The sequence below is a fragment of the Lissotriton vulgaris genome, chromosome 3_1, assembly GCF_964263255.1.
Source record: "Lissotriton vulgaris chromosome 3_1, aLisVul1.2, whole genome shotgun sequence".
Taxonomy (NCBI): Eukaryota; Metazoa; Chordata; class Amphibia; order Caudata; family Salamandridae; genus Lissotriton; species Lissotriton vulgaris.
Window position 1 is genome coordinate 1,197,896,662 of NC_141689.1, and position 12,912 is coordinate 1,197,909,573.

General features: G+C 40.0%; 1 protein-coding gene across 1 annotated transcript in view; it reads right to left on the bottom strand.

Moving 5' to 3' along the window:
- The window catches only part of CPLX1 (complexin 1), a 462,298-nt gene that overhangs the window by 26,291 nt on the left and 423,095 nt on the right, over positions 1 to 12,912 (bottom strand). The window lies entirely within an intron of this gene.

The following is a 12,912-nucleotide window of genomic DNA, read 5'->3' on the forward strand; positions in this document are numbered from 1 at the left end:
GGGTTGTATTTAAAATGGTAGAACATATGTACTTGCGTTTTAACATGTCCTGGTAGTGTACACTGTTTTTCACTGATGTAAGGCCTAGCCCATCCATTGATAAACAGTGGGTTACCTTGATATGTTTCAAAAGTGCTAACTTTAGTTTGGGAGGAGATCGAGATATGATATTTACACTTAAATTAACTGTCATTTAAAATCCTCTGTAATGGTGCTATCTGATTTTAATGTTATAGAAAACACTGGTCCCTATTTTCAGAGGAAGCATCACTTATATACAATAATCATACTCCAAATAGGTAGTATGTCTTTTGTCCAGCCGGACTAGAATTTATTTTGCAAATATATATAAAATTAAATTGTTAGAAGCATTCAATGACAAGTGGACACAGCTGTGACCCACGAAACAGTGAGACAACAAAATGAAGCACAGAATGGCCAAAGGGCAAAGTGAAATATGTCTGTACACTCCTATTTGAAAGTTTTAACAGACTAAGATCATTTTCTTATACACCATTGCACATTACAATATTGCATAGTCATATTGCATATGGTGTTTTTTTGGTGTTGACGACGTTTCGATGCCACCACTAGATACTGGGCATCATCCTCAGGACAACATAATATTTTATTGTTGTCTTTATGTATTTACAATTGCACTATGCCTAAATCGCATTACTGCAAGTTGGATCAGAAGCGGGCATGATAGCTCGGGGTCACAAGGGGCGGTTAGCCAGCGGATAGGGATCGTATTAGTTCGGGAGTCCACTTGGGGGTTTATGTATTAGTTCCAGGCAGTGGCACAAAGGGGGCTTAGGTATGGACAGGATGTCCCATCCTGGTCGGATGTCTAGGGAGGGGCTGCAACAAGAACATCTAACACTTCAAATAGCTTTCAGTATTTGACCACAGCACACACAAACAAACCTGACACCTGTCCTGACCTGCCTTTTGTCACCTCAGACTGTTTGGAGCTTAGGCCAGGGGAAGAGGAAGAACTTGCCAGAACCAGTTGTAGGGTAAAGACCGGGAGTTAACCCATACAAAGGCTGGTTCCAGGTATAAATATTGGACCTCCATAGCCACTCATTTGAACACTCCTGAACCTATGGAAAATTCAGGAGAACTGCCCTGCTGTGTAAAGACTGCACCTGCCAGCCTTGATCCCAGGCTACCCAAAGTGACTACAATGGTCAGTTAGATGACCTCCTTTGTGAGCTACAGGGATACAACAAGCTTCAGAGACCTATCTGCATCTGCTGAGCTGCAACGAGAACTGCATGGATCTGCCTGATGTCTGCTGCTGGCTTCTGCTGGAGTGAGTCCTGATCTGCAAGAGGTGCCCCCCTCAGGCCCTGGACCCTAGGCTGGCATTAGTGGAAGCTCCCTGTTTGCACTGAAGCGTTGCTGTCCACGAGGACTACCAATGTGAAGCTCTGGTGAAACCTGCTCTCCACACCAACAGAGACGGTCCTCAAAGACCAGCAACGTGAGACCTGCACTTCGTGCTACAGCAATGACAGTCCTCAATGACTGGTGACGTGAAGCTCCAGCGACGACCAGATCTCCGCCCTACAGCAACCATCAGTTTTATTTATTTATTTATTTATGCATTTTTATATAGCGCGGACTTTACCCGAAGGCGTCAGAGCGCTTCACATTAGGAACAGAAATGAAACATAATGAGAAACATTACAAAAGAGCAGATTACTAAAACATACGTTACTTACATAAGGTAATAGTGACAATTGTGAGCAAACAAAAAAACATGAGGTAGTAAAAATTGTGAGCAACCAAAAATACATGAGGTAATAAAGGTAATAATGACAGTTGTGAGCAAACAAAATACTTGAGGGAGTAAAAATTGTGAGCAACCAAAAATACATGAGGTAGTAAAGGTAATAGTGACAATTGTGAGCAAACAAAATACTTGAGGTAGTAAAAATTGTGAACAACCAAAAATACATGAGGTAGTCAAAAGTGCACAAGAGGAAAAGTGACAAGTGTCCAGTTATAAGAGAAAACAGAGTATAATTTGAGGTATAATACTGCAATAAGTGCTGGCACAAGAACAGGCGTTACGTAGGCAAGGTGGCCCTTGTGCAAGTATCAAAGGTAAAAACATGTGAGAGGTAGCAACCGTGTGTTACATGGGCAAAGTGTAGTGTGCATGTTACAAAAGGGCACCGAACACAAGTACATGGAGAATACTGCAAAAAGGCAGACACTGGCAGACACAGTGAGGCTCGACTGCTTCCTTCTCATAGCCTCCTCCAATGCACTAACCTGCTCGCTGTATCCAACCTGCATTCCATTGCACTCAGCCTGAACTTGCAACTTTCCCCATGTCTAGCACGACCAAATGACCGCAAGTTGCATTTTGTGATTTGATGCACTAAGGTCTCTTAAATTAAATTGAATAGCTCTGTTTCTATTGATTGGATTTGTGTTGTTCCACTATCATTTTATTAAAATTCACTCTATCATTCTAAGTTGAATTGGGATTTTTCTTGTGATATGTTTTCCCTTTATTACTGTTTGTGAGCTGCATAAATATGTTGCACGTTGTCTTCAAGTTAAGCCAGACTACTTTTGTTCGAAGCTACCAGAGAGTTAAGGGCAGGTTGATTTAGTGACTTTTGTTTTTCACCCTGACAAGGAATGTGGTTGTTGCCAGAGTGACGTTTCCACTCCCTCTGCTAATAACCTTTACAATAAACAACAGACCTGTTCACAGATCTGAAATAGATGAAAACGTAAAGGTGTCTGCAATTTTGACAAATTAATGTTGTAGGGTTGAAGGAAGTCTTTGATGGCCCTGAGACTTCAAGAACAGGGGGCAAGCTAGCAAGCCCTTTGAGTCACACTGGGGACATGTTATATGCACCCAATCCTTGTCCTCAGCAGGCAGTGGGGCCACACGGCACAGCAGAAAAGCTGTTCTTCCAGAGCAGCAGTCAAGCAGAGTGGCAATCTTTGTGGCATAACGGTCTTTACTCCTAGCAGAGTTCTTCAGAGGTCCAGTAGTGTACTGTCTTGGTAGGGTCAGAGTCCCAGTACTTTTACCCAGTTGTGCCTTTGAAGTGGGGGTTACTTCAAAGAAGGGTTGTTGAAGTACACACAGGCCCTTTCTTCCCAGCACTGGATCCAGACTATCAGAAGAGGGTAATCAGCCCTTTGTGTGGGAAACAGGACACTGCTTATTCAGGTTTAAGTGTCAGCTCCCCCTCTCTTCCTGCTCAGGAAGAGTCATCATAATGCAGATGATTTCTCTGTCACACCCACCCTTCCTGTGTTTGTGGTCATCTAGAGGTAATACATAAAGTGTAGCTGTCACCCACCCCAGAAGTGTATTGGAGACAGGCTGCAGGCACACAGCGCAGTAAGAGCAGACATATATTAACTTTCTAAAAGTGGCACGTCTAAAACTGTAATGTTAAATCCAACTTTCCCAATAAAGAGGATTTATCATTAACATTCCAAAGATATAAAACATGATGCAGCCACTCCTTTCGACTGAGGACATATAGCTTAAAAGTGTATTAAGGAATTCTCAATGTTAACCTATGAGAGGAGTAGGCCTTACAGTAGTGAAATATGAATAGGGGTGTTTGTCCCTACCAAGAAATGTAAAATTTAACAGTACATGTCCTACTTTTTACTTACCCAGCATTCTGCACTATGGGCAACCTAAGGCCTACCTTATGGGTGACGTATGCTTAATAAAGGGGGTGCTTATGGCTTGGCAACCATTTTTAAATGCCAAGTCAGAGTGGCAGTAAACTGCACACACAAACCCTGCAATGACAGGCCTAAGACATGTTTGAAAGGCTACATATGTGTTGCACAATCAGTGCAGCAGACTACTAGTAGCTTTTAATTTACAGGTCCTAGGTATATGGTACAGCACTTGACAAGAGATTTATGAGTACAATAAATATGGAAAAGAGGTGTAAATCAATTATACCATGTTTAGAGGAGAAAGCACATGCACTTTAGTAGGGGTTAGCAGTGGTAAAGTGCCCAGAGTACTAAAGCCAACAAAAGAGAAGTCAAAAAGTTTGAGGTGACCCTTCAGAGAGGCCAATTCTCCAACAACACCTCACGTAGACTGCTCACTCTGCACTCATCAACCTCTCCCCCAGCACACTCACAAAACTTTAAATCTGCACACTCACACATTGCTCACCCTACCCACACACACATCACTGACTTTGCACACTCACAAGACTTACAATGCACATTCTCTTACAATTTACCCTACCACTCACATGCCACACACTGCTCAAATTATACTCACGTGTTGCGTCATACCCTATATTCATGCACCACGTACCCTGCACTCACACACCTTGTATCTCTCACTCCTACACCACACACTATGCACTCACACACAGCTCATAAGTCACTCACTCACCATCCACTGTATACTCACCCACATCTCACCCTGCACCCACACACTGCTCATTCCTGCACTCACAAATTGTTCGCCCTGCACTCAGACACCACTCACTCACCACTCATGCTCCAATTTCCCACCACTAATGAACTGTTGGCCCTCACACTCATACAACTCTCTCCCTGCACACTCATGGGAGCAGAGACAGAATATTAAGTACAAAATATCGAGTTGCACAAATATCGAGTTGCAAATATCGTGGGCCAGAAATATCGACAGCAAGAATATCAAGGTCAAGAATATTGAAGTGTTTAATATCATTTCCAAAAATATATTTGTTAAAAATATAGTTTTTTATTATTGTTATGTATTTTAGTATACATTTTATATGTATGTGATATATGTTTTTGTGTATACGAATTGTTTAAAATATATGATACATTTTTAGTAGTTGTCAAAAAAATATTTTAATTTAGCATTGTTAGTTCCGTAGTAGGTTTATAGGGGAATAGGGTGGGAAGTAATTTAATTATATTAAATTAATTGATACATTTCTATTTAGTAATATTTCTTTAATTGATATTTTATAGTGTTACATGTGTAAAGTAGGTTATTATTAATTAATTAATAATTGGTTGTTAATTAATTTTAATTATTTAATTTTTACTTAATTATGGTAGTTGTGTTAATAATTTTAGTTGTGTGTTGTGTTTATAGCTGTAAACGGTGGGAAGTAATTTATTTTTAATGTATGAAATAATAATTGGTTGTTAATTAATATTAATTAATTTGTTTTTAATTAATTTCGGTAATTATGTATTTAATTTTAGGTGTGTGTTGTGGTGTTTATAGGTGTAAAGGGTGCATGGTAATTTATTTTTATTTGATGAATTAATAATTCTTTGATAATTAATTTTAAATAATTAATTTGTACTGAGTAATTAATTTTAGGTGTGTGGTGTATTTATAAGTGTAAAAGGTTGGAAGTAATTTGTGTTTAATTAGTTAATATATAGTTGTTAATTATTATTAATTAATAGATAATTATTTTGTGTAATCTAAAAAAAGAAATGTTTTATTTATTTTAAAAAGGGGTAGAGGGTGTGTAATAAATACATTTTAATGATTTAATTATTATCTGTTAACAGTAATTGTTTATAATTAAAAAAGTTTTAATTGTGTTATATTAGTTTATACTTTAATTTAGGGTTGTTTTGTGGAAATTATAGTGCTAAAGGATGTGTAGTAAATTAATGTTTGTAGTTATTTTTATCACTAATCTTTTTAATTGATTAATATTTGTTAAATATGCAAATACATTTAAAATACAATATTTTAAATGTTTTGTTATTGGTGTGGTGTTATAGGTTAAGAAATAAAATAAATACATGTATTGTGTAATAATTGTTTTGTTTGTAAATATTTTCTAGTTGAAAATAAATATTTATTTGTAAATTAATGTATTATTTCATTATATATAGCATTTAAGTTTTTGTTATATGTAATTAATATTATACTATGTGTTCTTTTAAGTAGTTTAATAAATTGTATTTCATTTTTTCTAATATTGTTTATTAATTGTATTATTGTTTTTATTTTTTAATGTATAAAAATGTTTTTTAATTGTTTGAGTGTGAATAGTAATGTATTTTACATGGTACCCAATACTTTCCTGACTGTTGCATTCACTGGAGTGGGAATAATACTTTTCCCACCCCTCTGCTATCCAGCACTTTCCCTACTGTTGCACTCACTTGAGTTGGAATAGTACATTTTACCCCTTCGCTATCCAGCAGTTACCCCACTGTTGCAGTCTCTGGAGTGGGAATAGCATTTTTTCCCCTCCGCTATCTAACACTTTCCCTACTGTCGCACTCACTGGAGTTGCAATAGTATTTTTTCCCCTCCGCTATCCAGCAATTTCCCTACTTTTGCACTCACTGGAGTGGGAATAGTATGTTTCCTACCCCTCTGCTATCCAGCACTTTCCCTACTGTTGCACTCATTGGAGTTGGAATAGTAATTTTAACATCTCCGCTATCTAACACTTGCCCTACTGTTGCAGTATCTGGAGTGGGAATAGTATTTTTTTCCCCTCCGCTATCCAACACTTTCCCTACTGTTGCACTCACTGGAGTTGCAATAGTAACTATTTTTCCCCTCCGCTATCCAGCAATTTCCCTACAGTTGCACTCACTGGAGTGCGAATAGTATTTTTCTTACCCCCCTGCTATCCAGCACTTTATCTACTGTTGAACTCATTGGAGTTGGAATAGTAATTTTAACATCTCCACTATCCAACACTTACCCTACTGTTGCAGTATCTGGAGTGGGAATAGTATTTTCCCCCCTCCGCTATCTAACACTTTCCCTACTGTTGCACTCACTGGAGTTGCAATAGTGTTTTTCCTGTCCGCTATCCAGTAATTTCCCTACTGTTGCACTCACTGGAGTGGGAAAAGTAATTTTTACCTCTCAGCTATCCAACAGTTATCCTACTGTTCGACTCAGTGGAGAGGGAATAGTAATTTGTACCCCTCCGCTATCCAATACTTTCCCTACTGTTGATCTTACTGGAGTGGAAATAGCACATTTTACCCCTATGCTATTCAACACTTTCCCTACTGTTGAACTCACTGGAGTGGGAATAGTAATTTTTCCCTCTCCGCTATCCAACCCTTATTCTACTGTTGCATTCACTGGAGTTGGAATGGTAATCTTTACCTCTCTGCTATCCAACATTTTCGCTACTGTTGCAATAACTGGAGTGGGAATATAATTTTTATCCCCTCTGCTATCCAAAACTTTCCTTACTGTTGCTCTCACTGGAGTGGGAATAGCAATTTTTACCCCTCCACTATCTAACACTTTCCCTATTGTTGCACTCACTTGAGTTGGAATAGTAATTGCTACCTCTTCCCTATCCAACACTTTCCCTACTGTTGCCCTCACAGGGGTTGGAATAGTAAATTTAATTATTTTGCTATCCAGCAATTTCCGCATTGCTGCACTGACTGGAGTGGGAAAGTAGTTTTAAAATGTTCACTATCCAAAGGGTATCCTACTGTTACACTCAATGGAGTGGGAATAGTAATTTTTCCCCTCCACTATCTAACAATCTCCCTACTGTTGAACTCACTGGAGTGGGAATAGTAATGTTTACCCATCGCTATCCAACATTTTCCCTACTGTTGCACTCTTTGGAGTGGGAATAGTAATTTGTATCCCTCCACTATCCAGCATTTTCCCTACTGTTGCACTCACTGGAGTGGGAATAGTATGTTTTCCCCTCTGCTATCCAACACTTTCCCTACTGTTGCTCTCACTGGAGTGGAAATAGTCATTTTTACCCCTCCGCTATCCAACACTTTCCCAACTGTTGCACTCACTGGAGTGGGAATAGTAATTTTTACCTCTCCCCTATCCAACACTCTCTCTACTGTTGTACTCACTGGAGTTGGAATAGTAAATTTTATTATTTTGCTATCCAGCACTTTTTCTACTGTTGCATTGATTACATTAGGCAATTTAAGTTTAAATATTTTTTCATAGTTTAATGTTTTAATATATTGTAGAAGATTTTTATTTTATATTTTAAAATATGTATATATATATTATTTTATATAATTTTGAAGTTTTAAAAAATAAAAGTGTATTACTTATTTTAAAGTTAAAATATATATATGTATACATTACTATATTTATATGTTTATTTTTGTTTAATTAATATTATTTGTAATATTTTGTAAACATGTATATTACATGTAATTTATTTGGTTAAAATTAATATTAATATTTAATATATTTAATATATATTATTTTATTTTATATATATTTTAAAATCAATATTGTTTACATCTATATTTTTGACATCGATATTCCTTATTCAATATGTTTGTACTTACCTGTGTAGGTATGGGAGTCGATATTTTAGATATCTATATTTTTTTTTCAATATTTTTTACATTAATGTTTTGTTGCATCAATATTCTATCACTGTACCCACTCTTACACCACTCATTATCCACTCACACAACCTTAACCCTGCACATTCCCACACTAATGCACCATTTACCCTTCACTCATGCACTGCTCACCATGCAGACACTCCTCACTTTGCATCTATCCAATCCTCACACTGCATTCATTACCCAATGACCTTACACTCAGACACCACTCACCCTGCGCTCAAACACAGCTAATCCTGCATTTAAACACTGTTCACCCTGAATTTAGAAACTACTTACATTGCACACAGATACCGCTGACCCTACAGTCAGATACCACTCATCCTGAACTCGGACATCCCTTACTCTACTCAGACACCGTTCCCCAATCAGGGAAACAGCATTCACTTTGTACTGAATCACCATTCACACTCCACTGATGCACCACTCACTTGGCACTTACACAGTGCTTCCACTATCCCTTCACTTATGCATCACTCACTCCTTTTTCCCACACTGCTACCCCTGCGAATACACACTGCTCACCATGCACTGGTAACCCTGCACTGTCAACCACCTCTCAACCGATATACTCACACACCATTCCGCCTGCACACTAATGCACCAGTTGGTCTTAAACATCCTGCGAGTGACTTCTGAGATTCGAGTTGTGAATCTTTACTGCAGGGACTGCACAGTCTAGCCAGAACTAAAAAGGTGACAGTGTAATAGCCCTGTTATTTCCCTGTGCTGCAATGCACGCTATCTACAATTGTGCATGTGGAATCGCCTCTGCATATTCTCAAGTGCAAATTTACAAACGTGTTCCAGGAATATGCCTAGAAACCTGCCACTAATATAGGTTCCAAAACTTTAGATATCTGAAACAATGAAAAATTATAAGAGTTGATGCGGCTCTAAAAAAAAATAAGAATAATTATATATATATATATATATATATATATATATATATATATATATATATATATATATATATATATATATATATATATATATATATATATTTTTTTTTGTTGCTGATTCTACTAATTTTGCTGTGTTAATGAATTCTTGCAAATATATTTTTGTATAACAACGTTAAAGGTTTTTAATGAGCACAATGCACTTTTACGTCAGTCACCATTTTATAGCCCGATATTCTAATGCAATTTGCACATTACAAGATGGCCGCCAAAATGTTAAACAGATAATGTCCTTCTTTTATGTTTAGGACATGTACAGCGGGCCAACGGCTTTAAATGGCGACTCCAATTATGCACTAGCGTTACACTGACGAAGCTTGCAAAGGCGAAACGCGTCTATAAGGGGTGAAGGGGGTTTGGTGTAATAAAATCTGTGAACCGGATACCAGTGTGCCAGCCAATCTTTTTCTGATACCATCATTGGGCTACAGAAACGTGCAGCTATATATATATATATATATATATATATATATATATATATATATATATATATATATATATATATATATATATATATATATGTATATATATATATATTACCTACTGGCTATCGCCAGTAGGTATATATAGTTAGGATTAATTCCCTATGGCATTTCTGAAAATTCTATGTCTAATAACGTTGGCGTTTGTGGACGGAATCGGCTGAAATTTTCAGGAAAATGGCACATTTTGTTTCTGAGCAGCCCCTGAAAATTTGGGGGGGTTTCGTCAAGGGGGGGCCGAGGAAAAAGGGGGGTCCCAAAACGCGTTTTTCCCATGTTAATTTCCATAGGGCGGTTGGACTCACTTTTAGCTCGAACGGCTGAATGGATTTGCACGAAACTTGGCAAAATTGTAGGGACTGTTAGCCCGATGTGCCTTTGCTAGGTCTCAATATATGTGCTTCAGTGGATTTTGAGAAATTAACGTTTAAATCAAGATATATATCTGTAACAGCGCTCTGGGCAGCGATCCGGTCCGCTTACTTTTCGCGTTTCGGAACTTTGCGCGCAGAAAGCTGATTGGCTCTCCGGTGTCTGTCAACATTCTAAACAGTCCGGAGCGGCCGCCATCTTGTCTCTCGGTAGGATCGAGAGAGAAGAAGAGGTGAAAAACGAAGGGGGAATTTAATGAAAGGGGGCAAGGTATACCCCTCTTGACCCCCTAGGAATGTTGTTGGGGTTATTAAAGGGTCCCGTGGGGAAAAAAAAAATAAAATGATTTTTCACGGTAGAAGCGCTTCACGGGCCGCGAACTGGGCCGCAAACTGGTAGCGAAACGGGAATTCGCCATTTTGTGCTTCGTTAATTAAATTACTAGGTATAAGGGGGTGCGGGAGACGTATCCTAATCCCCTATGTTTCCTGAGGGTGGCTGAGGAGGCTGATATATGTTGATACATCTCTTCCAGCGGCTGTGCGTGAGCTTTTTTTTTTTTTGCTGCGTGACAGTCCGGAGCGGCCGCCATCTTGTCTCTCGGTAGGATCGAGAGAGAAGAAGAGGTGAAAAACGAAGGGGGAATTTAATGAAAGGGGGCAAGGTATCACCCTCTTGACCCCCTAGGAATGTTGTTGGGGTTATTAAAGGGTCCCGTGGGGAAAAAAAAAATAAAATGATTTTTCACGGTAGAAGCGCTTCACGGGCCGCGAACTGGGCCGCAAACTGGTAGCGAAACGGGAATTCGCCATTTTGTGCTTCGTTAATTAAATTACTAGGTATAAGGGGGTGCGGGAGACGTATCCTAATCCCCTATGTTTCCTGAGGGTGGCTGAGGAGGCTGATATATGTTGATACATCTCTTCCAGCGGCTGCGCCATCTTGCCTTTTTTCCAATGCCACAATTTTGTCGTGCACGGCAGCCATTTTAGATGCCAGGCTGGTCCCAGGCTATCACCTACCCCTGCGGATGTAGTTTATGGCCCAGCTGTAGAGAATTCAGACATGCCAACCCTCCCGATTCAGGCGTGTGACTACTGATTTCAGTGCTAGTCTCCCGCCTCCCGATTTCTGCAAGCAAAAACCCGGGGGCATATTACGAACAACTAGCAATAATTTTTGTCTCTAACTTGTTTAGAGACAAAAATTATCGCCGCACATCGGCGATTTTTATCGCAGATAAACCTTGCTATTATCGCAGAAAAGTCAGCGATATTCATGTATTATCGAGCAAATGCTCTTAGCCATGTTATCCACCTCCCATTGGATAACATGGCTAAGAACTGCTCAGGGCAGGTGTTAGATTTTGGAGATATTCGCGCTTAGCGCGAATATCTCCAAAAGTTGGTAATAGGAGATAGCGATGTTAGGGACTGTTTGCAGTCGCTAACATCTTGGCACGCCACTTTGCATGTCATTAGTGATAAGTATCACTGACATGCAAAGCGGGGCCAAAGATGGTCGCTAACTCCTTTTAGCTGTCACTAACTGGTGTTAGCGACAGCTTGGTAATAGGGAGATAATTTTATCTCCGCTTTCATGGCTTTTAAAGCCAAAAAAGCGGAGATAAACCCCCTTGATAATATGCCCCACGATTCCTTGGGGGTTTCAGCTGACAGGGCTTGGTATTGTGTTACATGGTAATTTTTCCAGGAAACGTCAGAGGGTCGATGCAGGGGTTCTAGAAGAGGTGATAAACCATTTAAGCCTCATGAACAAGCGCATGGTCTTTTAAAGATTTGTGAAGTACTCGGGGCGGCGGTGTGTGTGTGTCCTCTTTCAGGAGCGGGCGGGGGGGGGGCACTGCCAGCAACTTGCCAGGCCAGGCAGTGTTCAACACGTGCATCACCCTTTCTCTGCCTGCTATTGCGCTCCATGCTTCGGAAAGGTAAGAAAAAGAACGTGCATTTGAGTTTGAAATGTCCGATCCTGCAGCAGCACACTTCCAAAGCCCACACATGACAATAACCCGATTCAAGGCCCTATTCACCCGTTTTTAAAAAAATAGATAACACTCCGACAAAGTAAGATTATAAATTTTTATTAACTTTTAACTATAATGAACGGAACAAAAACTAAAAACATTTAAACATTTTTCAACTCAAAAAGCAACAATGGTTAGAAGCTGTCTTTTGTGCGAATAGTCCCAAGGCAGCACAACGTGCAGAGTTCTGGACGGCACCCAGGTGATGTCGCCTGGGTGCCGCACTGGTTTTGGGATCCTACAATGCAGCACAGAAAAACAGCGTGGGGCGTCCCGGGTGGTGCGGGGGGAGGCCTCGTCAGTAGCGGTCTGTTGTGCGAATAGTCCCAAGGCAGCAGAACGCGTTGAGATGTTGATGGGACTGTGTCCAGTGTCCCATGGCTGACACAACATGTACGACAGGCACCCAGGTGATGTCCAGTAAACTGCCGCACTGGTTTTGGTATCCTACAATGCTGCTCCGAAAATTGGTGTGCGGCGCCCCGGGGGGGGGGGGCGTGGGGGAGGCGGCGTGAACGGGCCTCCTCAGGTGGCGGCCATCTAGCTGAGTTGCGCCCGCTCTTGCGGCTACAGCGTCTCGCTCACCATGTTTTTCAGTTGCTCCCACTCTTGCAGTGCAGCGATAGGCGGCTGCCACATGGCTCTTAAAATGGCGGACGGCTCCTCGGTTTTGGGCCTGGTCCAC